Raw genomic sequence first — 26,525 nt, forward strand, 5'->3', positions numbered from 1 at the left:
TTTCTTTGATTCTGTGCAAACAACTCCCAGCAACTTACGTATTATAAGAATGTTATAATATGTTATAATATCATTGAATGATGTAACAGGTGTAATAGGCTGGCCTTCTGTTTCTATGTTCCTGTTTCTATGTTCGTGTTCCTATGTCTGGCAGCTAGCACAGCACATCCTTTGCAAGCTTTGCTGAGACATCAGGTTGAGGAAGCCCTGCCTGAATCTGTACATATGAGGTATGGATACATGAAGAAAGGGTTCCCTCATCAGCCTAGACTTTCTGTGGTTATCCTCATAATCCTTCTTGTATTCTTGGTTATAGCAGAGAGACAGGTGGAGGCCAAAGGAAAACCAAATTGCTTTTCAAGATCGAGAACCATGTAGGTTTGCCCTGAAAAAACTTGTCTGCAACTCCTGAAATCCTGAACAAGGGGGAGAGCAGCACATGTATTTTGCAGCCACCTCTGGGCCCATTGTGGTTGTTACGATCAGGTGAGGAGAGGTCGAAGGGCACCCCTCTTTTCCTTCTCCTTGTTTGACCACATCAGATTTAGTTCTTTTTGAAGTGGATATACTTGTCAATTCAGTGAGTGTTTACTTGTTTATGCACCGTATTCATGAAAAGAGCCAATAGGACAGGTTTATTTGAGTTTAACAAAGAAAGAGGCTTGCTTTATTGTACTTAAACTGATCTAAGTAAAATAATAAAATACGCTCCAACTGTGCACACACACACAAATAGGTGGTGAAGGATAGATTGGTCGAATTAAAGTCCAGAGAAATAAAAGGGGGATACAGTGTGTGCAGGTTGGTGACTCGGCTGGCTTCAGGCTGAATTCAGTGGCTGTGCAACTTTCCTTTGGTAGTCCTGAGGCTTCTATTTTGAAGATGTGGATGCTGATTCGGTGGTTCTCTGGGAGGCAACAATGCAGCTGATTTTCTTCAAGGGGTCTCTGTTTGTTCTTTCCAGAAAGATCTCTACTCTCAGTAGCTCCTCCTTCAGGCTTACGTAATTAAGCACAGTGAGCATTGGTCGGTGAGCAGACTAACACAATCAAACACAGATCAATTAAACTACTGAACGCTACAGTCTGCAGCAGGCAATATGCCTCAGTGCTCATGGTCAGCAGACAGAGTTCAAAGCTTGCAAGGTCTGAGTTGTTTGTCTCCACCAGTTTTATATTCAGGTTTCCAGCTGGTGGATTAAAAAAAAATCTTTTTTTAAATTCTTTCATGGGATGTGGGCATTGCTGGCAAGGCTGGCATTTGTTGCCCATCCCTAATTGCCCTTGAACTGAGTGGCTTGCTGGGCTATTTCAGAGTGCAGTTAACAGTCATTGCTGTGGGTCTGGAGTCACATGTAGGTCAGACCAGGTAAGGACAGCAGATTTCCTTGCCTAAAGGATATTAGTGAACCAGATGGGTTTTTATGACAATCAATGATGGTTCATGGCACCATTACTGAGACTAGCTTTCAATTCTAGATTTTTTAATTAATTAATTGAATTTATTAATTAATTGAATTTAAATTCCACCAGCTACCATGGTGGGATTTGAAACCGTGTCTGCAGGGCATTAGCCGAGGTCTCTGGAATACTAGTTCAGTGTCATTACCACTATGCCACCATCTCCCCTAACACATTTTCGTGACATGGTCTGCAAGAACTTCTGTATCCATGGCCTGCTGCAAATTGTCCCCACTGTCTTTTTTAACTGCTGCATTCTTTTGAACAGATAAGGCATGGAGGGAATGGGATGGGCCAGCAAATCATTTGCCTGTGGCAGAATGACCAAGGTGTATGCTCCGCAGCTTGCTGATTTGTAGTGGTGGTGGTGGTGGCGGGACAGGGGGTGAGGGGAGGAAGGTCAACAAAGGAAAATGTCAACAGGATCCAACTGTAGATTTTCCTCCAATTACTGCCAAGAATGTGCCACAATTCAGGGGGTAACGGAAAAGAAAAGCTTCAATTCTATCAATCCGATCTGGATTAAATCTATGTTCCAAAATTGAAGGCAACGTTCTGTCTATGCATTGTGCTACCTATCCCATTATCCAGTTTTACTGTACTATTCCTATTCACTCCTATTGCAAAGAAAATCTAGTCCAAGCACAAGCCATCTCCTGACAATCTTCCACTATTGTTCCACTTAACTACAGCACCATTCTAGAATATCTTCACAGATAAGTTAAAAAAAACACATCATGATGTGCTAAAAGTAAGTTTGATTCATGCCCTACACCCTGATCCATCTTTTTAAAGAAAAAAAAAGAACTTGTCTCTATATAGAGCCTTTCACAACTTCAGAACATCCCAAAGTGTTTCACAAGTCTTGTTGAAGTGTTTCAGAAGTACTTTTGAAGTGTAGACACTTTTTTAATGCACAAAAACACAGCAACCAATTTGTTCAATTAGTTGGATATTACAAATAAAGATTTATTAAAACACTGTAAATATAACTGATATTACCATGAGTTAAAATAATCTAGTCTACTGTAAGTTGTAAATATCATGTATGTTACATTTTAGAAACTCACTTTTTGTCTTGCAATTGTTCATAATAAAATACACAAAGCATTCCATTCCAATTTAATAACTGAAGATCTATGAGCTCTTTTACGAAGTTGGCTAATCTACAGAGATTTATCCATTATTACTTTATGGCTATCCTCTGTCATGAAACAAAATTATTTTATTTTGTCTCGATAACTCACTATATTTTCATGAACCTTGTATTTGTTGCCGTCTTGCTTTTCTTCATGATGTTTGTTCCCTTCTCAAATTTTCTGTTACAAAATAATAGATATTTATTTGTGCTTTGATTTTATTAACTGCCCATAGAATTTTGATTACTGTCAGTAAATGACAAGTATTTTTTAAAAACTTTGTAATAAAATATTAATTAGACTGTATTTTAGACAGCCCACATTCATTCTCCCTACGCTTCATTAGGCAAGAGCTACATTTAACTCATATAATTTGCATCAGCATTAACAATTCAAAATGCCCTGATACAAACATTATATTTTAGTCAGTGACACTAGCTTGCACAGATTGATTAACAAATTCTAGTTCATTTCCATTACATTTTCATGTTTTGTACCTTGTGAATTTAATCAAGCACCCTAGAAAGTAAAAGAGAGACCCTTACACAGAAGCAAAAATTTGAACGGCTTAAATTATTTTAAAAATCACTGTATCTGTTTAAACCGCATCAGTTTCCAGTGAAGTTTTATAATTCGTTTTGAGTTTTTTCTGTTACTTTTAGTACAAAATTCCATCACAGTTCACACTAGACTGAAGTGGTAATTTGGGGACTAGTGTTAAAGGTGAAAGGTTAAAATGAACTTAGTAAATGTTTCTGTTCTGTATTAATAAAGACATTTTTAGGCCTTCCTTACCAACCATTCAGTCATTTGCTCTTTTTCTGTTCCTAAGATTTTCTATGTTACTTAATTCTGCAAAACACGGAAGATTGATTGCACACTGCTGTATTGTGGTTCTAGCTCTGGGATCGTTCTGGTAATAATACATATTTCCTAAGAACTGCAGATGTTCAGGCACTTTGGAAAAAAGAAACGCCACAATTAACCATTTCCAATAATCATTGTACACTATTTCAATTCACTTCAAAAATAACAGTGGATTAAGATTTTCTCAGTGCAGATTATACGCAATGACTTTTGGCTCTGTGTTTTTATCTACAATTTTACTGAATTTTAAGCGTTTTTTAAATTAAGTTACATTAAAATAATTTACTATTTTTCACATAATGGCGCCACTTAGTGTTGTAATCTTATAATTCAAAGGTGTATTACAAAATGATCAAATGAGGCATGTAAACAATTAGTACCTAACACATAAACATTATATCGGTATAATATTGAGTTTTTACCCTCTTCCTTGGTAATGAACTCACTAAAATTCATTTCTGGAGCTGTGAATTGATTCTGCATTTTATTTATATTATTTTCATACTTGTCAAATACCATTCATTAGGATTAATGATCACTAATTCTACGTTTATGTATGAAGAAACACAACTTTAAATGTCCAAATGAGTTTGTAATCTTGAACAATCTTGTCATTGGGACGTACGGCCTACGTATTTGGCATCGCACTGGCACTGCAACCAGCCCGTACTTGGAAAACTCAGAATACAATGTCTAACGTTACATATGATTCTGCGATTGGGCAGCACTTGCTGAACAATCCCGAGTGTACTAATAATTACACTAACAACCAATTTAAGATTATCAGTTGGGCTTGCAATGTGGCTGATTTATGCTTGTGAGAAGCTACATATATACAGATGCAGGGACCTGTCCTTTGCAAGCAAAAGATACAAGTCCAGGCATTACACCTTTTTTGAATTAAGTCAAAAGCATGGGGGCAATAGTTCTCTGGTGCATTCCCCATGGCAACGCCTTGACCAATCAGAGTCGACTTGCCAACCAATCAACACCCTTTTCTCATACAGTATAAATTGTTGCTTCCTTTGACTTTTGGCATTCTTGGGTCTGCCCTGATGAGTGAAAGGTGAAAAGCTTCGACAGTATGTCTCTTTTATCAGCAATCCTTTGTTTAATTCATTCACGGGATGTGGGCATCGCTGGCAAGGTCAGCATTTATTGCCCATCCCTAATTGCCCTTTAGAAGGTGGTAGTGAACTGACTTCTTCAATTGTAGAAGTCTGTGTGATGTAAATACACCCACAGTGCTGTTTAGGGCGGAAGGTCCAGGATTTTGATCGAGTGACAATGAAGGAATGGCGATATAGTTCCAGGTCAGGATGGTGTGTGACTTTGAGAGGAACCCTTGGAGCTGTTCCCACGTGCCTGGTGCCCTTATCCGTCTAGGCTTTAGAGATTGGAAGTTTGGGAAATGCTGTTGGAGAATCATTGGTGAGCTGCTGCAGTGCATCTTGTAGATAGTACAGACTGTAGCCACTGTACGCCGGTGGTGAAGGGATTGAATGTTTCAGGTGATGGATGGGATGCCAATCAAATGGGCTGCTTTACCCTGGATGGTGTCGAGCTTCTTGAGTGTTGTTGGAGTGTTGTTACCAATACTAGCTTTTTATTCGACACCAATGCAAGCTTAAGTGTATCTAAGACTATGAAGTGCACCCCACCCTGTTTTTTGCCCTGGTTTTAAAATGTGTGTTGGGATCTTCAGGCCCTCTGCCAGACTGATAGATCAAACCCACTTCTGTACTGTTATGTTTGGTGAGTTTCTGACACCTGTGTGGCATTACCCCATGAAGTCTCATGGCATCAGGTCAAACATGGGCAAGGAAACCTCCTCCAAGTCACTCACCATCCTGACTTGTAACTCTTATTGCAGTTCCTTCACTGTCACTTAGTCAAAAACCTGAACTCCCTCCCTATAACAGCACTGTGGGTGGACTGCAATGGTTCAAGAAGGCAGCTCATCACCATCTTCTCAAACCCAATCTAGGATGGGCAATAAATGGTGGCATTGCCAGCGATGCCCACACCCCCATGAATGAATAAAAAAAAATACGGCTGATAACAGTAGAATATAATTCGGGAACATGAGCAGTGGTTATTAACTGTTTTTGAGGGTTATTTTCAACGCTTTTAGAAAAGTTGCATTCAACAGAACTGAGGGTATTCTGCGGACAATGGAGGAATCCTGTCATTGCCCTACCAGAAGAGGTTACCTCCACCTCGCTGAGCTGGCGCGATGCTCAGAGCGGAAGTACGACAGTGAGCGCGCGAGGTGGAACAGGGCCAGGTTCTAGAACGGCGGCGGGGCTGGAGGAGCGAGGGAGCGAGTGACGTGTACAGCGGGTATTGTCCAACTTCACTTCTTTATTCAGCAGCCAGACATGTAAACACATACACTGATCGCCAGCTGTTTACCGCCTGCGATGTATTCCCGAAAACAGTCTATTTATTCTGAGATTTATTTTCATCAATCATGAGCTGAATGGGGGTTGGGGGAACAGAAGGAACAGTCCTCCTTACTGTTGGCAGCTCATTGGACGGTGTGGGCACTTACTGCTTTTTGATTGGACGGGTCGAACGTCAATTCGGGCTGGTTGACTCGGAAGCAATGTTGACATTTTTTGTCTATTAATTACTGAACTTCACCACGTTTATAACGTTTGCAGTGAGAAGTATTTAATTAATGTGTTTTAGGACAGTGAGATGGTACATTTTAAAACGTGCAGTCATTCTTTAGCAAATCATTTGGTTTCAAATATGACATGTAAATTATGTACTAATTCAAACTACTGCATTCTTGCCAACCTCACCTTCTTTGGCCTCCTTGTCTCGAGAGACAATGGGTAAGCGCCTGGAGGTGGTCAGTAGTTTGTGGAGCAGCGCCTGGAGTGGCTATAAAGGCCAATACAAGAGTGACAGAGTCTTCCACAGGTGCTGCAGAAGAAATTGTTTGTCGGGGCTGTTACACAGTTGGCTCTCCCCTTGCGCTTCTGTCTTTTTTCCTGCCAACTGCTAAGTCTCTTCGACTCGCCACACTTTAGCCCCGCCTTTATGGCTGCCCGCCAGCTCTGGCGATCGCTGGCAACTGACTCCCACGACTTGTGATCAATGTCACAGGACTTCATGTCGCGTTTGCAGACGTCTTTAAAGCGGAGACATGAACGGCCGGTGAGTCTGATACCAGTGGCGAGCTCGCTGTCCAATGTGTCTTTGGGGATCCTGCCATCTTCCTTGCGGCTCACATGGCCAAGCCATCTCAAGCGCCGCTGACTCAGTAGTGTGTATAAGCTGGGGATGTTGGCCGCCTCGAGGACTTCTGTGTTGGAGATACGGTCCTGCCACCTGATGCCAAGGATTCTCCGGAGGCAGCGAAGATGGAATGAATTGAGACGTCGCTCTTGGCTGACATACGTTGTCCAGGCCTCGCTGCCATAGAGCAAGGTACTGAGGACACAGGCTTGATACACTCGGACTTTTGTGTTACGTGTCAGTGCGCCATTTTCCCACACTCTCTTGGCCAGTCTGGACATAGCAGTGGAAGCCTTTCCCATGCGCTTGTTGATTTCTGCATCGAGAGACAGTTTACTAGTGATAGTTGAGCCTAGGTAGGTGAACTCTTGAACCACTTCCAGAGCGTGGTTGCCGATATTGATGGATGGAGCATTTCTGACGTCCTGTCCCATGATGTTCGTTTTCTTGAGGCTGATGGTTAGGCCAAATTCGTTGCAGGTAGCCGCAAACCTGTCGATGAGACTCTACAGACACTCTTCGGTGTGAGATGTTAAAGCAGCATCGTCAGCAAAGAGGAGTTCCCTGATGAGGACTTTCCGTACTTTGGTCTTCGCTCTTAGACGGGCAGTATTGAACAACCTGCCCCCCCGATCTTGTGTGGAGGAAAATTCCTTCTTCTGAAGACTTCTGAAGAGGAGAAAAAACTTACATGTGTGTAGTACCAAATCAAACGTTTCAAAGCATTTTGCACAATGCATTACTTTGAATTACAGGCACTAGGGCTAGCTGCCAACTCTGCTCCAACATATGTCTGAAGGTTTGATCATGTGATATTCAATCATGTCGTGTCATACATAAGAACATAAGAACTAGGAGCAGGAGTAGGCCGTCCGGCCCCTCGAGCCTGCTCCACCATTCAATAAGATCATGGCTGATCTTTTCGTGGACTCAGATCCACTTACCCGCTCACTCACCGTATCCCTTAATTCCTTTATTGTTCAAAAAGATATCTACCTTAGCTTTAAAAACTTTTACTGAAGTAGCGTCAACTACTTCACTGGGCAAGGAATACTCAATCACATCACCGTAACTTCGCTGGAAGTGTGGTAGGACGACGACCAGAAATGAGGAAATTCCATCATTGGCTGAAATCCAATATGGGCAGCACCTCGAGTATCTGGGAGATAACCAGAATTGAACAGGACAGGATTGGAGAGGGTTACAGTGGCGTTCGGGTGTGAATTGCACATACAAGAGTACTTTTCTCTGGATTGGCGGAAGCAGTGCTTGGGAGATCTGTCACCAATTCCTGGAGACTCCTGGGCAATCCAGGATGGTTGGTAACCCTACCAGGTACTGTTGTTATGTAGAGGTACACAGCACTTGCTTCTGCTCACAGCAAGTGAGATGAATCTGCATTTGGGGTATTGTTTTTGTGAACACGGTTAACCAGGACAATGGGAGAAACTTCCTCCACTTCTTTGATGAGTGCCATGAGATCTTTAACATCCATCTGAACAGGCAGACAGAACCATGGGATCTTTTTAAATGTCTTGTCTGAAAGGCAATGGCATTTCTACTAATACAGTATTGCAGTGAAGTGCCAAACTAAAACATGTATTCAATTCTGGAATGGTGATTGGATCCATGACCTCCTGACTCAGAAATGAAAATTGTAATATAGAATCACACGGAACCTACAGCATAAAAGCATTCAGTCCAACTGATCATGTTTACATTCCACATGAGCTTCTTTTCCCTCGAATTACGTCTTCCGCCCTGCCCCTGTATTCTTTTATTCCTTTCTCCCTCATGTATGTATAATTTTCCCTTTAATGCATCAATAATATCAGCCTCACTGAGTCCATCTGGCTGCGAGTTCCACAGTTTCACCACTCTCTGTGTAAACAAATTACTTCTAAATTACCTTTCAGACATCTTTTTCGACTCAAAAGCCCAATTTTCTCCAGTATTTAAAAGCAAAATACTATGGATGCTGGAAATCTGAAATCAAAACAGAAAAACTGCTGGAAATACTCAGCAGGTCTGGCAGCATCTGTGGAGGGAGAAGCAGAGTTGACTTTTCAGGTCAGTGACCTTTCATCTGAAGAAAAGTCACATACCTGAAACGTTAACTCTGCTTCTCTCTCCACAGATGCTGCCAGACTGCTGAGTATTTCCAGCACTTTCTGTTTTTATTTCTCCAGTATTTCTTAGTTACTCAAGTCCTTGACAACAACAATTACTTGCATTTATAAGGTGCCTTTAACATAAAATGTTCCAAGCCATATCACTGAGACAACATTCAATTTTTCCTTACAAGCCAAAGAAAAAGATGTTAACAATAGCTTGGTTGAGGATCTTAAAGGAAGGTGATGGGAGCAATGTTATCTCTAATTTTTCTTTTTTGTGCGCGGCCTATGTTCGAGATTTGCCACGCATCCCCACAGCTTAGAGGCTGCATGAGATGGAGAAGCAGCTGAACCAGTGTTTTCAACTTCAATGACATTGGGCATCATCTTAATAGTTCTTCACTGCTTCCAGAACTTGACTATCTCTCATTGCCTGGTGATCAGAACTGGACTCAAATTCAAGATGCAGTGTAACCTGAGCTCTATAATGTTTAATCATTACCTCCTCTGACTTGCATTCTACTGCTTTGCCTTAGTATTTAAACATTCTATTGGTTCTGTTGGATTGCTACTCTGCATTGGTTAGACATATATGGCATTGAATCTACGAGAACTCTTGGGTTTCTTTCAACTTCATCCTTGACTTTTCAACATCATTCATGAAGTATGCCATCTATCTTGTCCAATTCATTTTGTAATTTCAGAACTGCTTCCTTCATTTCCACTGCCCCTCCTATTGTGGCAAAATGGAAACCATAGTGATCCCAGCACTGAGCCTTGAGGTATTCTACTCAGTAGTTCTCCTCCTGCCTCCATTGTGATATAACTCCTCTGAGGAGTACCTGTATCCTACTGTACAGCCAGCATCTTAATCATTCCCAACAGCTTTGAGCTTAATTAATACCCTTTCATTTGGAACTTTATCAAAAGCATTTTGGAAGTAGGAAAGGTTTACCTACTGTCACTTCTTCAAAGTCATCTAAGAGGTGGGTCAGCTTTCAAAGTTGCACAGCTTAACAGATGCTACACTTGCATGTCAATTATAGTAAAATTCAGCTACTGTGACTGAACCTGGAATGGACCGTAAGACACATATTGTAGTAAAATCCTAAATATGTAATTTAAAAAAAAATTATCACTACTGTAATCCCACTCACTGTTTTATTTCCAAATCTTGGCAATTCCACGCACTAAGTGACATGAATGCTTAAGTAAGCTGTGTTAATACAGGGTGTTTATGAAGTCCTTGTGTAACTTTAATAATTTTGAATGTACACGTGAAAGAAGCAAACTGAATGACATGAAAGCATAATTTTAAAAGTTTTTAATGTTCATGATAATGTTCATGAAATCACTCAGTGGCAACTGGAGAATGTTTTTCAAGAGTTGGAAAATTGGACTGAAACCAAAGATAACGGTTATTTTGAATCCTAGAAATTTAAAGTGTTTTGAGTGAAAACGTCTATCGTGTACATCCAAAGTTATTCAAGTTTAAAGTTGCAAAAGGACTTTATAAACACCCTGTCTATACATAGCAGGAACCTTCTAGCATGGTTACAGCACAGAAGGAGGCTATTTGGCCTGCTGTATCCGTGCTTTATCTCTGCAAGAGCAGCACAGCTAGTCCCACACCCTGTAGCCCTGCAATTTGTTTCTCTTCAGGTTCTTATCCAAATCCCTTTTGAAAGCCATGATTGAATCTTCTTCCACCATGCTCTCTGGCAGTGCATTCCAGATCTGAACCACTCGCTGCGTAAAATAGTTTATCCTCATGTCACCTTTTGTTTTTTCGTCATTCACCTTTTATTGGTGTCCTCTGATTCTCGAACCTTCCGCCATTAGGAACAGTTTATCTCTAGATAAACTCTGTCTAGACGACTCATGATTTTGAATACCTTTATCAAATCTCCTCTCAACCTTCTGAAGGAGAAGGACTCCAGCTTCTCCAATCTGTCCATGTAACTGAAGTCCCTCATCCCTGGAACCATTCTCGTAAATCTTTTCTGCACCCTCTATAAAGCCTTCACATCCTTTCTAAAGTGTGGTGCCTAGAATTGGACACAATACTCCATTTGAGGCCAAAGTCCATATAAGACCACATCAATCGCATTCCCCTCATCAACCCTTTCTGCTTCTTCATCAAAAAGTTCAATCAAGTTAGTTTTAAATACATTTTTTCTTTAACAAATCCACGCTGGCTTTTCTTGATTAAATTCCATTCTTGCCCAAGTGACTGTTAATTGTGTCTTGGATTATCGCTTCTAAACACTTTCCCGTCACTGATGTTAAACTGACTGGCCTTTAGTTGCTGAGTTTATCCTTATGCCTATTTTTGAACAAGCGTGTAACATTTGCAATTCTCCAGTCCTCTGCCCCAGCCCTGTATCGAAGGAGGATTGGAAGATTATGGCCAGTGCCTCTGCAGTTTCCTCCCTTCCTGCCCTCAGTATCCTCAGATGCATCCCGTTCGGTCCTGGTGACTTATCAACTTGAAGTACAGACAGCTTTTCTAATACCTTCTCTTACAATTTGTAGCCCATCCAGTGTCTCAACTATCTCTCCTTTCACTATGACTTCAGTAGCATCATCTTCCTTGGTAAAAACAGGTGCAAAGTATTCATTTGGTACCTTAGCCATGCCCTCTGCCTCCATGCATGGATCCTCTTTTTGGACCCTAACTGGTCCCACCCATCCTCTTGCTACTCTTTTAATATTTATAGGCTTGTACAAGTCTTTTATGTTAACTTCTAGTCTCTTCCCATACTCTCTCTTTGCTTCTCTTATTTCCTTTTTCACCTCTCTTCTGAACTTCCTATATTCAGCCTGGTTCTCACTTGTATTATCAACCTGACAGCTGTCAGACACACCCTTTTTCTGCTTCATCTTACTCTCTATCATTCTTGGCATCCAGGGAGTTCTGGCTTTGGTTAGCCTACCATTCTCCCTCATGGGAATGTACCTCAACTGTACTCAAACTATTTCCCCTTTAAAAGCAGCCCATTATTCTGTTACAGCTTTGCCTGCCAATCTGCTCTCACTCCACTGAAATTGGCCCTCCTGCAATTAAGTATTTTTCTCTGGATTGCTCCTTGTCCATTTCCCATAGCTAAATTGTGAAGTTATCCACTTGGGTAAGGAAAACAGAATGCAGAGTATTTCTTAAATGGTGTGAGATTGTGAATTGATGGCCAAAGGGACCTGGGTGTCCTTGTTTATAAGTCACTGAAAGCTAACATGTAGGTGCAGCAAGCAGTTAGAAAGGCAAATGCTATGTTGGCCTTCATTGCAAGAGGATTTGAGTACAAGAGTAAAGAAGTCTTGCTGCAGTTGTATAGAGACTTGGTGAGACTACACCTGGAATATTGTGTACAGTTTTGGTCTCCTTACCTAAGGAAGGATATATTTGCCATAGAGGGAGTGCAGTGAAGGTTCACCAGACTGATTCCTGGGATGGCAGAATTGTCCTATGAGGAGAGATAGAGGAGACTGGGCCTATATTAGATTAGATTAGATTAGATATACAGCACTGAAACAGGCCCTTCGGCCCACCGAGTCTGTGCCGACCATCAACCACCCATTTATACTAATCCTACACCAATCCCATATTCCTACCAAACATCCCCACCTGTCCCTATATTTCCCTACCACCTACCTATACTAGTGACAATTTTTATAATGGCCAATTTACCTACCAACCTGCAAGTCTTTTGGCTTGTGGGAGGAAACCAGAGCACCCGGAGGAAACCCACGCAGACACAGGGAGAACTTGCAAACTCCACACAGGCAGTACCCAGAATCGAACCCGGGTCCCTGGAGCTGTGAGACTGCAGTGCTAACCACTGCGCCACTGTGCCGCCCAGAAAGAATTATTCTTTCGAGTTTAGAAGAATGAGAGGTGATCTCACTGAAGCATACAAAATTCTTACAGGGCTCGACAAGGTTGATGCAGGAAGGATGTTTCTCCTGGCTGGGGGGTTCTAGAACCAGGGGGGACAGTCTCAGAATAAGAGGTAGGCCATTTAGGACTGAGATGACAAGGAATTCCTTCACTCAGAGGGTATGAATCTGTGTAATTCTCTAACCCAGAGGGCTGTGGAGGCTCAGTCATTGAGTATGCTCAAGACAGAGATCGACAGATTTCTAGATATTAAAGATATCAAGGGATTTGGGGATTTTGTGGGAAAATGGCATTGAGGTAGAAGATCAGCCATGATCTAGTTAAGTGGTGGAGCAGGTTCGAGGGGCCAAATGGCCTATTTCTGCTCCTATGTTCCTACGATCACTGTTCCCTAAATATTCTCCTACTGGCACTTGATCCACTTAACCCAAATCATTATGCAGAACCAGATCCAGCAATCCCTCCTTTCTCATTGGGCCGGAAACATACTGATCAAGAAAATTCTTCTGAACACACTTCACAACATCTTCCCCCCTCTGCCCTTTACACTATTACTATTGCAGTTTATAATAGGATAACTAAAATCCCACGTTATCACTACTCTATAGTCCTTGCACCTTTCTGCAATTTCCCTGCAAATGTGCTCCTCTATATCTTTCCCCCACTGTTTAGTGGCCTTTAGAATGCAACTGGTAGTGTAATGATATCTCTAATTTTCCTTAACTCTATCCAAATAGATTCTGTCCTTGACCTCTCTTGGATGTCCTTTCTTTCTAGCACTGTAATATTTTCCTAAATTGATACGGCTACCCCTCCTTTCTTTCCTTCCCTATCTTTCCTGAATATCTTATATCCTGGAATATTTACTCCCCAGTCCTGCCATTTTTTGATAAAAGCAAAATACTGCAGATGCTGGAAATCTGAAATAAAACCAAAAAAAGTGCTGGAAATACTCAGCGGGTCTGGCAACATCTGTGGAGAGAGAAGCAGAGTTAACGTTTCAGGTCAGTGAAAGGTCACAGACCTGAAACGTTAACTTTGCTCCTCTCTCCACAGATGTGCCAGACCCGCTGAGTATTTCCAGCACCTTTTTGGTTTTACTGTCATTTTTTGAGCCAGGTCTCCGTTATCGCCATGATATCATCCCATGTGACTATCTGTTCCTGCAGCTCACAAACCTTATTTACCATGTTTTGTGTGTTTACATGCATGTGCTGTGAACCTAATTTAGACCTCATTGCGTTCCCTGTTACTCTGACCCCACCTAATACCTTACTATTTCTTACTCTGGTGCTGTTGTCTCTCTTAATCCTTTGTGCACCTTGTTTCTTCTTTCTGATGCTACATCCTAGTTCCCAATTCCACACCAAGTTACTTTAATCCCTTCCCAGCAGCACTAGCAAAGCGTCCTGTGAGGTCATTGGTCCCGGCTCTGTTGAAGAGCAATCCGCCTGGCCTGTATAGGGTCCATCCTCCCCGGAACTGGTTCCAATGTCCCAGGAATCTAAAGCCCTCCCATCTGCACCATCTCTCCAGCCATGCATTCATCTGTCCTATCCTTCTATTTCTATAGTCACTAGCTTGTAGCAATGGGAGTAATCCTGAAATTACTACCTTTGAGGTCCTGCTTGCTAGTCTTTTTCTTAGCTCCCTAAAATCTGCCTGTAGGACCTAGTCTCTCTTTCTACCTATGTCATTGGTACCAATATGGATCTTGAATCCTGGCTGTTCACTATCCCCCTTCAGAGTTCTCTGCCGTCGCTCAGTGATATCCTTGGCCCCGACACCAGGGAGGCAACAGACCATCCTGGATTCAGATCCGCGGCTGCTTGCCTGTTCTCCTAACTATAGAATCCCCTATCACTGTTGCTTTCCCAATCATCTTCCTGCCACCCATGGTGCTGTGGACTAGACTCTGTCTGCATTCCACAAAGAAACGATCACTCTCATCAGTATTTAGAACTGAACACTGGTTAGGGAATGAGTTGCACTCAGGTGACTCCTGCACTGCCTGTCTGGTCCTCCTTGACTGTCTGATGGTCACCTATTCCCTCTCTGCCTGCATACTCTTAAGCTGTGGGGTGACCACATCCAGAAACATGCTATTCAGGTAGCTCTCAGCATTACAGATGCACTGCAGTAACGCCAGCTGCTGCTCCAGCTCTGAAACCTGGAGCTTCAGCTGCTCCAGCTGACGACACTTTGCTGCACTTGTCATCATCCAGGACACAAGAAGTATCCTTGGAACATGGAACAGGATGTGCATGCCACAGAACTGGGATGTCCTACTATGCCTCTATTTATTAGAATAACTAAATTTAACTGAAATTAAGTAAAGATTTATGAAACATTTATATTAAAAAAACTCCTAAGCTACTCACCAATCAGAAACTTCCCTTTAGTTTATTTTAACCTCACGCCCTGAAGCTCGCACTCATTCTGCTGTGCTGCTCTGTCCCTGAACATCCGGTCTGTGCTTCTTACCTGTTGGTCTCCGGCACTGGTTTCCCTCAGGCTCGTTCTCTCTGCTCTTTTGAGGAACGTCTTCAAAAAAAGTGGTTGTAATCAGTCTCGAGGAAACTAAGTCTCTAGGCCACCTCAAAATATCCTTTGAAAATTAATTATAAAAGTTGCATTTTATTTCTTATGTTACATACTATTTAATAACAATTGATTGTGAGTGAGCAAAACTGAGGCAGATGACTTTCAATATAGGGAAATGTGTTTATTTTCCAAATGTCAAGAAGTTAGAAATTGTGGAGGAGCGGAGAGGTTTAGGGGTCCAAATACAGTAATTACTAAAAGCCAATAAACAGGTACAAAAAAAATTAAAAATGGAATGTTGGCTTTATCACAAAGGGGTTGGAATACAATTGGGTGGAATTTATGTTGCAGTTATATAAAGCAGTGATTCTCAAACTTTTTTCATTGAAATGGATTCATAATCGCAGACCCTCCATCTAAAATATAATACTACATAATGCTCGTAATATGAAAGTGCTGCATGTAAAAATTGTTTTAAAAATGTTTTTAAGAGGACAGGTATTTACTGCTGATATCAGTGAGCTGGGTGTGTCTGCTTCTCTCTGCAAATCTGTCTGTCCTTGTCAGATGCATGGAGAGAGAGGAACCCTGGGGAAGCTGATCATGGAGAGAGGAGCATGGGGAGAGCAGGAGCACATCCATGCCTGCGATCACTGCTCATTTGCTTACTTTGCTTATTTATTTATTTATTTATTTATTTAGAGATACAGCACTGAAACAGGCCCTTCGGCCCACCGAGTCTGTGCCGACCAACAACCACCCATTTATACTAATCCGACATTAATCCCATATTCTCGACCACATCCCCACCATTCTCCTACCACTTACCTACACTAGGGGCAATTTACAATGGCCAATTTACCTATCAACCTGCAAGTCTTTTGGAGACTTTTGGAGACTATCTCTGTAATCACCTCCAGTCCCACAACCTTCCGAGATATCCGCACTCCTCCAATTCTGGCCTATGGAGCATCGCCGAGTTGAATCACTTCTCCATTGGGTTGTCATGCCTTTAGCTGCCAAGGTCGTAAGCTCTAGAATTCTCTCCCTAAATTCCTCTATCTCTCTACCTCTCTTTCACAAGAACATAAGAAATAGGAGCAGAAGTAGACCATAGGGCCCATTGAGCCTGCTCCGCCATTTAATATGATCATGGCTGATCTTGGGCTTCAATTCAACTTTCTTGCTCATTCCCCATATCCCTTCCTCATTCAAGACACTCCTTAAAATCTATCTCTTTGACCAAACTTTGTTCATTTTGTCTACTTACTTTTGACCACGGTGTCCTTGCCTTGGGGGGGTCGCCCCCCTGTAAGGCTATCCCTGCATCGTGGATCCCTTGGAAGGTTTCTGTGATAGCAGTTTGAGAATCACTGATATAAAGCTCTGGTTAAACTCCATTCAGAGTACTGCATTCAGTTTTGGGCACTGCACCTCGGGAAGGATATATTGGGCTTGTTGTTGGAGAGGGGAGGGTGGGTGGTGGTGCAGCACACATGCACCAGAATGATACCAATGTCAGGAAACACATCATCACACAAAGGTAGTGGAAATCTGGAACTCCCTTCTGTCAAAAAGCTGTTGAGGTTAAGTAGTTGAAAATTTCAGAAGTGAGATTGGTAGATTTTTTGGGGGGAAGGGTATTAAGTGTTACAGAACTAAGGTGGGTAGATGGAGTTAAGTTACAAATCAGCCATAATCTAATTGAATGACAGAACAGGCTTGAGGGGTTGAATGGCCTACTCCTGCTCCTATGTATGATAATTGATTTCATATGGTGTTGCACATAGTAAGTCTAAGAGTATGGTTGCTTTCTTTCATGTCTCTGTGCTTCTTTTTCTTTATCTCCTCTGATTTTATCTGTTTTCGCTTTTCTGTGTCTTTTTCTTTGCTTTCAGGTGGGACGTGCTGGGGATATGCTGTAGTGGGGAAGAGGACATCAATGGCTGTAGGCTGCATTTATGTTGGGCATTGTTGGAGAAATATGGCCCTTAGCAGATCCCTTACTATTACCCGAATCATTCAGTTTTGCTCCCAATGGATGGAATCTTCCCAGACCCACGTAGGCAGGACCGGAAGGAAACTTGCATCTGGTTGCTAATTATAAGCAATTATACACCTATTTGAGGCAAATGGTGATGTCGCCAGGATATTATCGGTGGCAAATAGGCCCCCACTGAGCCAGAAGCCCAGCAGGTGCCTGGGGGGTGACCTCCCAGCAGCAGTCCAGGGGCCCATTGAGGCCTGTTTTAATACCCCTGCCTTTCCAGAGCTGCAGATGCAGCCATTTGTCATCCTGTGAAGGGGTTCTCCCTCTGCACAGATGGCCTGGCAATTGTCGCCACATTGATTTTTTAAAACATCATAATTCTTTTCCCAAGCTGTCCACCACTGTGGGCCCTCTCATTGGGTCTGTGGCCTAGGACCTCGCTTGTCATCCTTAACTAGATGGCGGATGCGGAGGCTGCCAAGTCGAAGGCTGCCTCCCGGAAGATCACGCTGGAGTGCGCACAACAGACCTGTGCCGGGTCGGGACCCGGAAATGGTCCCGAATCCAGAAAATATTCAATCAGCACAAGATTCTGCCCATTGTATCCCTTACCCCTTCAACCTTTCATAACCCATTCCCCTTCCTATCACTTTCTCTAAAGGCAGTTGGAGAGAAGCCAGAGACCCCTCACTCAACCATTTTCCTCCCCTCCTTTCTCTGCTACACTGTCGTCCTCTCTGTTTACTTCAAACTGGTTTAGTTTGCTTTCAAAATTTAACTTTATGTTAAGAAATAAAACCAAATCAGAATAAGGAAAGAGAATCTCTTATTGTGTGTTTCTTCCTATCTCATTCCTCCTATTCACAGCTGTGAGCAATTAGTATCGACATTTTGTAATTGTCAACAAAACATAGATGAGATAATTAGCTAGTTTCAAAATTTAACTGCTTTTTTTGAGCTCTGAAGTTACTTTACATTGAGAGAGAAAGAGACACTTTCTGCCCCTCAATCTGCTCTCTCGCCTTCTCTCCAATCCCAGTGTCTCTGTCTTTTGTACTTTCTATGATTATGAAGCACAATCTAAAGGCTACCACAGATACGCCATTGGTACCACTGCCATTTTTTTACATGCACACAATTTCTTTTTTTCAAAAAAACACATTCTGAATTTCATCTCGGTGAAAGTTTGCAATTTGTGCTTTTAAATGTTTTCAAATAATTTTGAAATTTATTTTGAGGCAAACCTGCTGGAAGCTAAAGGGGAAATATATTCCTCAGTGGAACTAAATGAACAATACTGAAGTAACTGCAGAATCCAAATACAACTCTGGACTTAAAATATCTAGTCCAAGCTTAGGCCAGCAAGTAAAAACTTGAATGAAAGCAGAAAAAGAACAATAGATAAAGTTAATTACATTGTGAAACATGTCTTTTTTATCTGTGTAGGTTAGATTCTTATTTTGCATAACAAATTTCAGTTATTGTGGAATAAATGGCAGTTGAAATAAATTTTCAGAAAACACTTTGAACAAATTATGGGCTAGATTTACAAACAGAGGGACAGCTTTGTTTTTTTTCTATTGTAAATGCGAAAGTAGAAATCAATAATTGAAAAAGCAGAGAGGAAATTGATGTAGATGTAAGATTTTTACATATTCTTCCACTCCCAGTCACTTTTTGTGGATAAACACGAACACAATAGGTGTGGATAATCACTAACACAGTAGGTAAAAACTGCTCAGGCAGAAAGGGAATGGGTGACCGCCAGGCAGAGTAGAAGAACTAGGCAGGTAGTGTAGGAGTCCCCTGGGTCCATCTCCCTCTCTAACAGATTTTCCACTTTGGATACTGTTGGGGGAGATAGCTTCTCAGGGGAATGCAGCAAGAGCCAAGTCTGTGGCACCATGGTTGGCTCAGCTGCACAGGAGGGTAGGAAAATGAGTGGGAGAGCTATAGTGATAGGGGATTCTTTCGTAAGGGGTACAGATTGGTGTTTCTGTGGTGCAAAAGTGACTCCAGGATGGTATGTTGCCTCCCTGGTGCTTGAGTCAAGGATGTCGCGGAGCAGCTGCAGGACATTCTGAAGGTGGAGGGTGAACAGTCAGAGGTCGTGGTTCACATTGGTACCAACAACATAGGTAGAAAGAGGGATGAGGTCCTGCAACAGGAATTTAGGGAGCTAGATAGCAGATTAAAAAGCAGGACCTCAAAGGTTGTAATCTCTGGATTACTCCCAGTGCCATGTGCTAGTGAGTATTGGAATAGAAGGATAGAGCACTTGAATGCGTGGCTGAAGAGATGGTGCAGGAGGGAGGACTTTAGTTTCCTGGATCACTGAGTCTTTCTGACAAAGGTGGGACCTGTACAAGTCGGATGGGTTGCACCTGAATTGGAACGGGACCAACATCCTTGCAGGGACGTTTGCTAGAGCTGGCGGGGTTAAACTAATTTGGCAGGGGGATGGGATACAGAGTGGAGGTACAGTAGGGGGTGATGCACAGCCAAATATAGAAGAGAAACTAAGTCAATCTGGAAGGCAGAGCAACTATAGACCTGTTAAGTCTCAAGAGAATAATGCATCTATTGGATTGCATCTATTTTAATGCAAGGAGTCTTACTAGTAAGGAAGATGAATTGAGGGCGTTGATTAACACACGGGAATATGATATTATTACTAGCACAGGGACATGGTTGAGGGAAGGGCAGGACTGGCAGCTCAATATTCCAGGGTATAGAATCTTCAGATGTGATGGTGGGGGGGGGGTTGGTGAGGGGTGCGGGCGTGGGTGTAAAAAAGGAGGTGGCATTGCACCGTTGATCAATGTTACGACCAGGTGAGCAATGTGTCGAGGGGTTGCTTGCTGTCTTCACCTGGTCTTATTGTAACAAGGTTTAATTTCAAACACAGCGTTTTGAGCTCCCCCTTCATGAATCCTTGTTCACAACTTTCCAATTATAAGGCAAATAAATAAGCACAAACAGGCTTTCTTTGGTTTAAAGCAGAAAGAGGAAATTTGTTAAATTTTAACTAAACGCTAATACATTTCACGCTTACGCTATGCTAGCATGCACATGCAATATAAACGTGCAAAATAGGGACAGAAAAGAGCAGAAGAAAAGATAAGTAGAACAGTTTGAGGCAATATTTTGTTACTGTTTCTCGAGCTTGCTGTAGTCCTTGATTGAAGATATGGTTTTGCATTTTGTTGGGGCCCAGTATTAGTCTTCTTAAAACCTTGTTCACGTAGGAAACCTTTTCTCTCTCACGTGTCTTCAATGGTTTCAGTTCCCTGAGAGATAAGCAGGCAGACAGACAGGCAGAGGAGATGTTCTTGCTTCAGTTCCAGGAGCACACGGCGTTCTGAGTTCAAATTCCTTTGATGGGAGTTCAAATTCAAAAGAGACTCCCAGGTTGTAGTCATGTGACTAGTTTCTTATATGGAACAGTCTCTCCAACATCCTTTGTTGGAAGTTCAAATCCAAAAGCTCCAGCCAGCTAGACATGTGACCAAAACTGGCCCGACACTTCTGTGTATTGGAGAACCAGCTGCTGGATGCCCATTGTTTCAACATTGTCTGTTACCATGGAAATGTCTTTCTGGTCAGGGCTTGCAGTTTTAAGTTTTAATGTTCATGTGGCAAAATAGCGTGTGCCTCAGTCTGGCAGGTTGGGTTTGCCTGACACCTCTACACCAAGGGGAATGAAATGCGATTTGAAGAAAATGGCGCATTTCATTACAGAGTTTGTGAGAAATATAAGATACAGAAAGAAAACCATGCATTTCTCTCATTCATTTCCATTCATTCACCAGTGTTGAAGCTCATTAAGATGGTCTGTTCTGGGGGGGCGGGAGCAAGGGCTGCTTTAATTTCCCTTTTTTTTTGTCTCCAGGAGAGTTAGGGGGGTGGATGTATCCTGAACTCCCTGATTCATGCAAAGACTTTTGGCTTCGGGGATGGGTAGTTCCCTTTTCCTCCGACTGTGGGGGAGGAGTCTCTGTCACTCTCCCCATTGTTCTCTGGGAAACTGCTACCTGCAGGTATTTGTGCAGACCTAACTGCATTTTCTGGTGATTCTTCGACTAGGTGAGGCATCACCCTCACGGTTCCTCTGCCCCCTAGAGGTCTCTCTTTGTCTCTGCAAATTCTGTTAGCAACTCTGGTGGGATGCTTCTCGTGTCTGCATCCACAGAGGAGGATGTGGGGTCTAGCTTTTCACATTTTCCTGAGTTGGTTGACTGGGTGATAGGGGTTTTCATCTGGGATTCTTCCTGGACTTATTTTAATCTGCCCTCTTGGTCACTTTTTCCCCTTCTCTTTCTAACCTTTTGCCAGCCGTGTGCCTGCCTGTCCCCTTTTGTTCTCGGCGGGGGACCCTTACAGTTCACCAGCCCTCTGCTGGAGGGTCCCCCTAACACTGGTACAGGACTTATGGTGCAGGTTTCACTGTAGGTTGGGGTTTCCCCTCAACCTGGCACATGTGGCAACTCCTGTAGTACTCCACCACATCTATGTGGAGTTCTGGCCAGTCAAATTGCTGCCTTATCTGGGTTTTGGTCTTTCGATTTACGGTATGTACAGCTACTGTAGTTTCATGGGCCCTTCTTAATATTTTGCCCCGGTACCTCTGTGGCACCACTAACTGGTGAACTACTGTCCACGCCTGGCCCTCAGGTCTGTGAGGAGAACTCCATTTCCTCATCAGTACCTCATTCTTTAAAAAGTAGCAGTCAGGGACCCCCTCTGCTTCACTTTCAGATTGGGCAGCCTGTGCTAACCCTCGCAATGCTGGGTTGGCTTGTTGAACCTTACCTAGGGAAAGGCCATTTAATTCATTCCCTGGCTCTCCTAACTTTCCAAAGAAAGTCTTGGCCGGGCAGACCTCATGGTCATCTGCCTGCAGTGTCAATGCAGTCTCCTCTGGGGGAGCTGGTTTGATCATGGCCTGACCCACTACACATTCAGGGACTCTGCAGGAGACCATCTCCTGCCACCGCCCTGTCTCTCTGACCTCCTGCGGTCCTTCTTTCACCATTGGGGGAGTTACCCCTTCACCCTTGCCAGATCTTTACCCAGGAGCAGGTCAACCCTGTCCACAGGCAAACTACAGTTACCGGTCCCAAAACTAGGTCGCAGTCCAGGTGCACCCGGTGTACAGGTACAGGCATACACTGCCCTCCAGTACCATTCACCACCATTCTGGTGTTCACTGCACTCCCTGGGGGAAAGGTCAGGCCATTTCCCAGTTAAAGGGATTTGGTGGCCCCTGAGAATCACTATGGGCTTGCTTGCCCCACTCGAGAGGTATGGGGTTACTTTCCCTTCAGATACAAAACCCTGGTAACCTTCAGGAATCCTATTAACATTTCTTGCTTCCTGGGTTGCACCCTTACTGCAGTTAAAGCCACAGCCAGTTCCGAGTTTTCCATCAGGCCCTCATCTTCACTGAGCAGGTGTGCCCTGATTAACCCTACCGGTTTCCCCTTTAATTTCCAGCAATCAGGTTTTAAATGCCCTGCTTTGTGACAGTGGAAGCACATAGGTCTCCGGGTCCCACTCTTGCTCACAGCACCTTCCTTTCTGGCTGGAGGACAGCCCCCTGTGTCTGCTGCTTTCCTTTCTTTCCCAGGACTGCCTGGGCTTCTATCACCTTCCCACCCTTTGACTTTTTCAGATTTGTGGGGGTGATCAGGAAAGGTTCTGCCCTGCGAAACCTACTTGTAGATGAAAGAAAATTCATCGGCCAGAACGGCTGCTTGCCGGGCTCCCTGAACCCGCTGCTCCTCGACATGAGATTTTATTGAGAATGGGAGTTTTTAAATTCCTCTAACAGGATTACTTCTCTGAGAGTCTCATAGCTGTGCTGTATTTTTAAAGCCCTCAGCCACTGGTCAAAAGCCAGCTGCTTGCTTGCTTTCAAACTCCAGATAGGAGTTCACCCGCCTCCAGCAGCATTCTCCCTCTACCTGGACGCCTCCCTCTGGCCTCTTACCCGCTCTTGATCTTTTCATTGAAAACTGTCGGCGAGACATTGGTCATCTCAATTTCTCTGCCCCCCTCACTCACTCTAACCTGTCCCCTTCTGAACTTGCCACACTCCGTACTCTCAGGTCTAACCCCGACATTGTCATCAAGCATGCAGACAAGTGTGGTGCTGTTGTTGTATGGCGTACCGACCTCTACCTTGTAGAGGCTCAGCGCCAACTCTCAGACACTTCTTCCTACCTTCCCCTGGACCATGACCCCACCACCGAACATCAAACGACTGTCCACAGGACTGTCACTGACCTCATCTCTGGAGATCTTCCCTCTACAGCTTCCAACCTCATAGTCCCACAACCCTGGACAGCTCGCTTCCACCTCCTTCCCAAAATCCACAAACAGGACTGTCCCAGCAGACCCATTGTTTCAGCCTATTCCTGCCCCACTGAACTTATTTGTTCCTATCTTGACTCTATATTTTCTCCCCTGGTCCAGTCTCTTCCCATCTACATCCATGACTCTTCTGACGCCCTATGTCATTTTGACAATTTCCAGTTTCCTGGCCCCAACTGCCTCCTCTTCACTCTGGGCATCCAATCTCTGTACACCCCCATCCCCCACCAGGACGGTTTGAGGGCTCTCCGCTTCTTCCTTAAGCAGAGGCTCAACCAGTCCCCATCCACCGCCACCTTCTTCCGCCTGGCTGAACTTGTTCTCATATTGAACAACTTCTCCTTCAACTCCACTCACTTCTTTCAAGTAAAAGGTGTTGCTATGGGTACCTGCATGGGCCCTAGTTATGCCTGTCTTTTTGTGGGATATGTTGAACATTCCTTGTTCCAGATCTACTCAGGCCCCCTCCCCCAACTCTTTTTCCGGTACATTAATGACTGTATCGGTGCCGTTTCCTGCTCTTGCCCCGAGCTGGAAATTTTTTATCAACTTTGCTTCTAATTTCCATCCTTCTCTTACCTTTACATAGTCCATCTCCGACACTTTCCTCCCCTTCCTCGACTTCTCTGTCTCCATCTCTGGGGATAGGCTGTCTACTAATATTCATTATAAACCCACTGACTCCCACAGCTACCTCAACTACACTTCTTCAGACCCTGCCTCCTGTAAGGACTCCATTCCATTCTCCCAGTTTCTCCGTCTCCAACGCATCTGCTCTGATGATGCTACCTTCCATGACAGCGCTTCTGATATGTCTTCCTTTTTACTCAACCAAGGATTCCACCCCCACTGTGGTTGACAGGGCCCTCAGCCGTGTCCGGCCCATTTCCCACACCTCTACCCTCACCCCTTCCCCTCTCTCCCAGAACCGCAACAGGGTTCCCCTTGTCCTCACTTTGCACCCCATCAGCCTCCATATTCATAGGATCATCCTTCGCCATTTCCGCCACCTCCAGCGTGATGCCACTACCAAAGGCATCTTCCCCTCCCTTCCCCTGTCAGCGTTCCGAAGGGATCATTCCCTCTGTGACACCCTGGTCCACTCCTCCGTTACCCCCACCAAGGTTGCACGGCACCTTCCCTTGCAATCACAGGAGGTGTAATACCTGCGCATTTACCTCCTCTCTCCTCACTATCCAAGGCCCCAAACACTCCTTTCAGGTGAAGCAGCGATTTACTTGTACTTCTGTCAATTTAGTATACTGTATTCGCTGCTCACAATGTGGTCTCCTCTACACTGGGGCGAGCAAACCGGTCCCAGAGGATTGGAGAATAACCAATGTTGTTCCTTTGTTTAAGAAGGGTAGCAAGGATAATCCAGGAAATTATAGGCCGGTGAGCCTTACGTCAGTGGTAGGGAAATTATTAGAGAGGATTCTTCGAGACAGGATTTACTCCCATTTGGAAACAAATGAACTTATTAGCAAGAGGCAGCATGGTTTTGTGAAGGGGAGTACGTGTCTCACTAACTTGATTGAGTTTTTTGAGGAAGTGACAAAGATGATTGATGAAGGAAGGGCAGTGGATGTTGTCTATATGGACTTCAGTAAAGCCTTTGACAAGGGCCCTCATGACAGACTGGTACAAAAGGTGAAGTCACACGGGATCAGAGGTGAGTTGGCAAGATGGATACAGAACTGGCTTGGTCATAGAAGATAGAGGATAGCAGCGGATGGGTGCTTTTCTGAATGGAGGGCTGTGACAATGGTGTTCCGCAGTGATCAGTGCTGGGACCTTTGCTGTTTGTAGTATATATAAATGATTTGGGGGAAAATGTAGCTGGTCTGATTAGTAAGTTTGCGGACGACACAATGGTTGGTGGAGTTGCGGATCGTGATGAGTATTGTCAGAGGATACAGCAGGACATAGATCGGTTGGAGACTTGGCAGATGGAGTTTAATCCAGACAAATGTGAGGTAATGCATTTTGGAAGATCTAATGCAGGTGGGAAGTATACAGTAAATGGCAGAACCCTTAGGATTATTGACAGGCAGAGAGTTCTGGGCGTACAGGTCCACAGGTCACTGAAAGTGGCAACGCAGGTGGATAAGGTAGTCAAGAAGGCAAACGGCATGCTTGCCTTCATCGGTCGGGGCACAGAGTCTAAAAATTGGCAAGTCATGCTGCAGCTGTACAGAACTTTAGTTAGGCCACACTTAGAATATTGCATGCAATTCTGGTCGCCACACTACCAGAAGGACGTGGGGGCTTTGGAGAGGGGACAAAAGAGGTTTACCAGGATGTTGCCTGGTCTGGAGGGCATTAGCTATGAGGAGAGGTTGGATAAACTCGGATAGTTTTCACTGGAACGACAGAGGTGGATGGGCGACATGATAGAGGTTTACAAAGTTATGAGTGGCATGGACAGATTGGATAGTCAGAAGCTTTTTCCCAGGGTGGAAGAGTCAGTTACTAGGGGACATAGGTTTAAGGTGCGAGGGGCAAAGTTTAGAGGGGATGTGCGAGGCAAGTTCTTTACACAGAGGGTGGTGAGTGCCTGGAACTTGCTGCCGGGGGAGGTGGTTGAAGCAGGTACGATAGCGATGTTTAAGAGGCATCTTGACAAATACATGAATAGGAAGGGAATAGAGGGATACGGTCCCCGGAAGCGCAGAAGGTTTTAGTTTAGACAGGCATCAAGATCGGCGCAGGCTTGGAGAGCCGAATGGCCTGTTCCTGTGCTGTACTGTTCTTTGTTCAAACGCAGTCTGGGTTTGCAGAACACCTCCACTCAGTCTGAAAGCATGACCCCGAGCTTCCGGTTGCTTGCCATTTCAACACTCCCCCCTGCTCTCATGCTCACATCTCTGTCCTGGGATTGCTGCAGTG

At 43.8% G+C, this 26,525-nt stretch overlaps 1 protein-coding gene across 2 annotated transcripts in view; it reads left to right on the plus strand.

The window, feature by feature from the left end:
* The first annotated feature begins 5,720 nt into the window (after nucleotides 1–5,720).
* The window catches only part of triqk (triple QxxK/R motif containing), a 143,558-nt gene continuing 122,753 nt past the window's right edge, over nucleotides 5,721–26,525 (plus strand). The window contains exon 1 of one of the 2 annotated variants that reach the window (XM_068031610.1): nucleotides 5,721–5,809. The gene's annotated coding sequence lies outside the window, so the exon portion shown is untranslated. The remainder of the gene's footprint in view (nucleotides 5,810–26,525) is intronic. The other variant, XM_068031611.1, reaches the window with a different exon arrangement.

This window comes from Heterodontus francisci, chromosome 5 (assembly GCF_036365525.1).
Source record: "Heterodontus francisci isolate sHetFra1 chromosome 5, sHetFra1.hap1, whole genome shotgun sequence".
NCBI classification, from domain to species: domain Eukaryota; kingdom Metazoa; phylum Chordata; class Chondrichthyes; order Heterodontiformes; family Heterodontidae; genus Heterodontus; species Heterodontus francisci.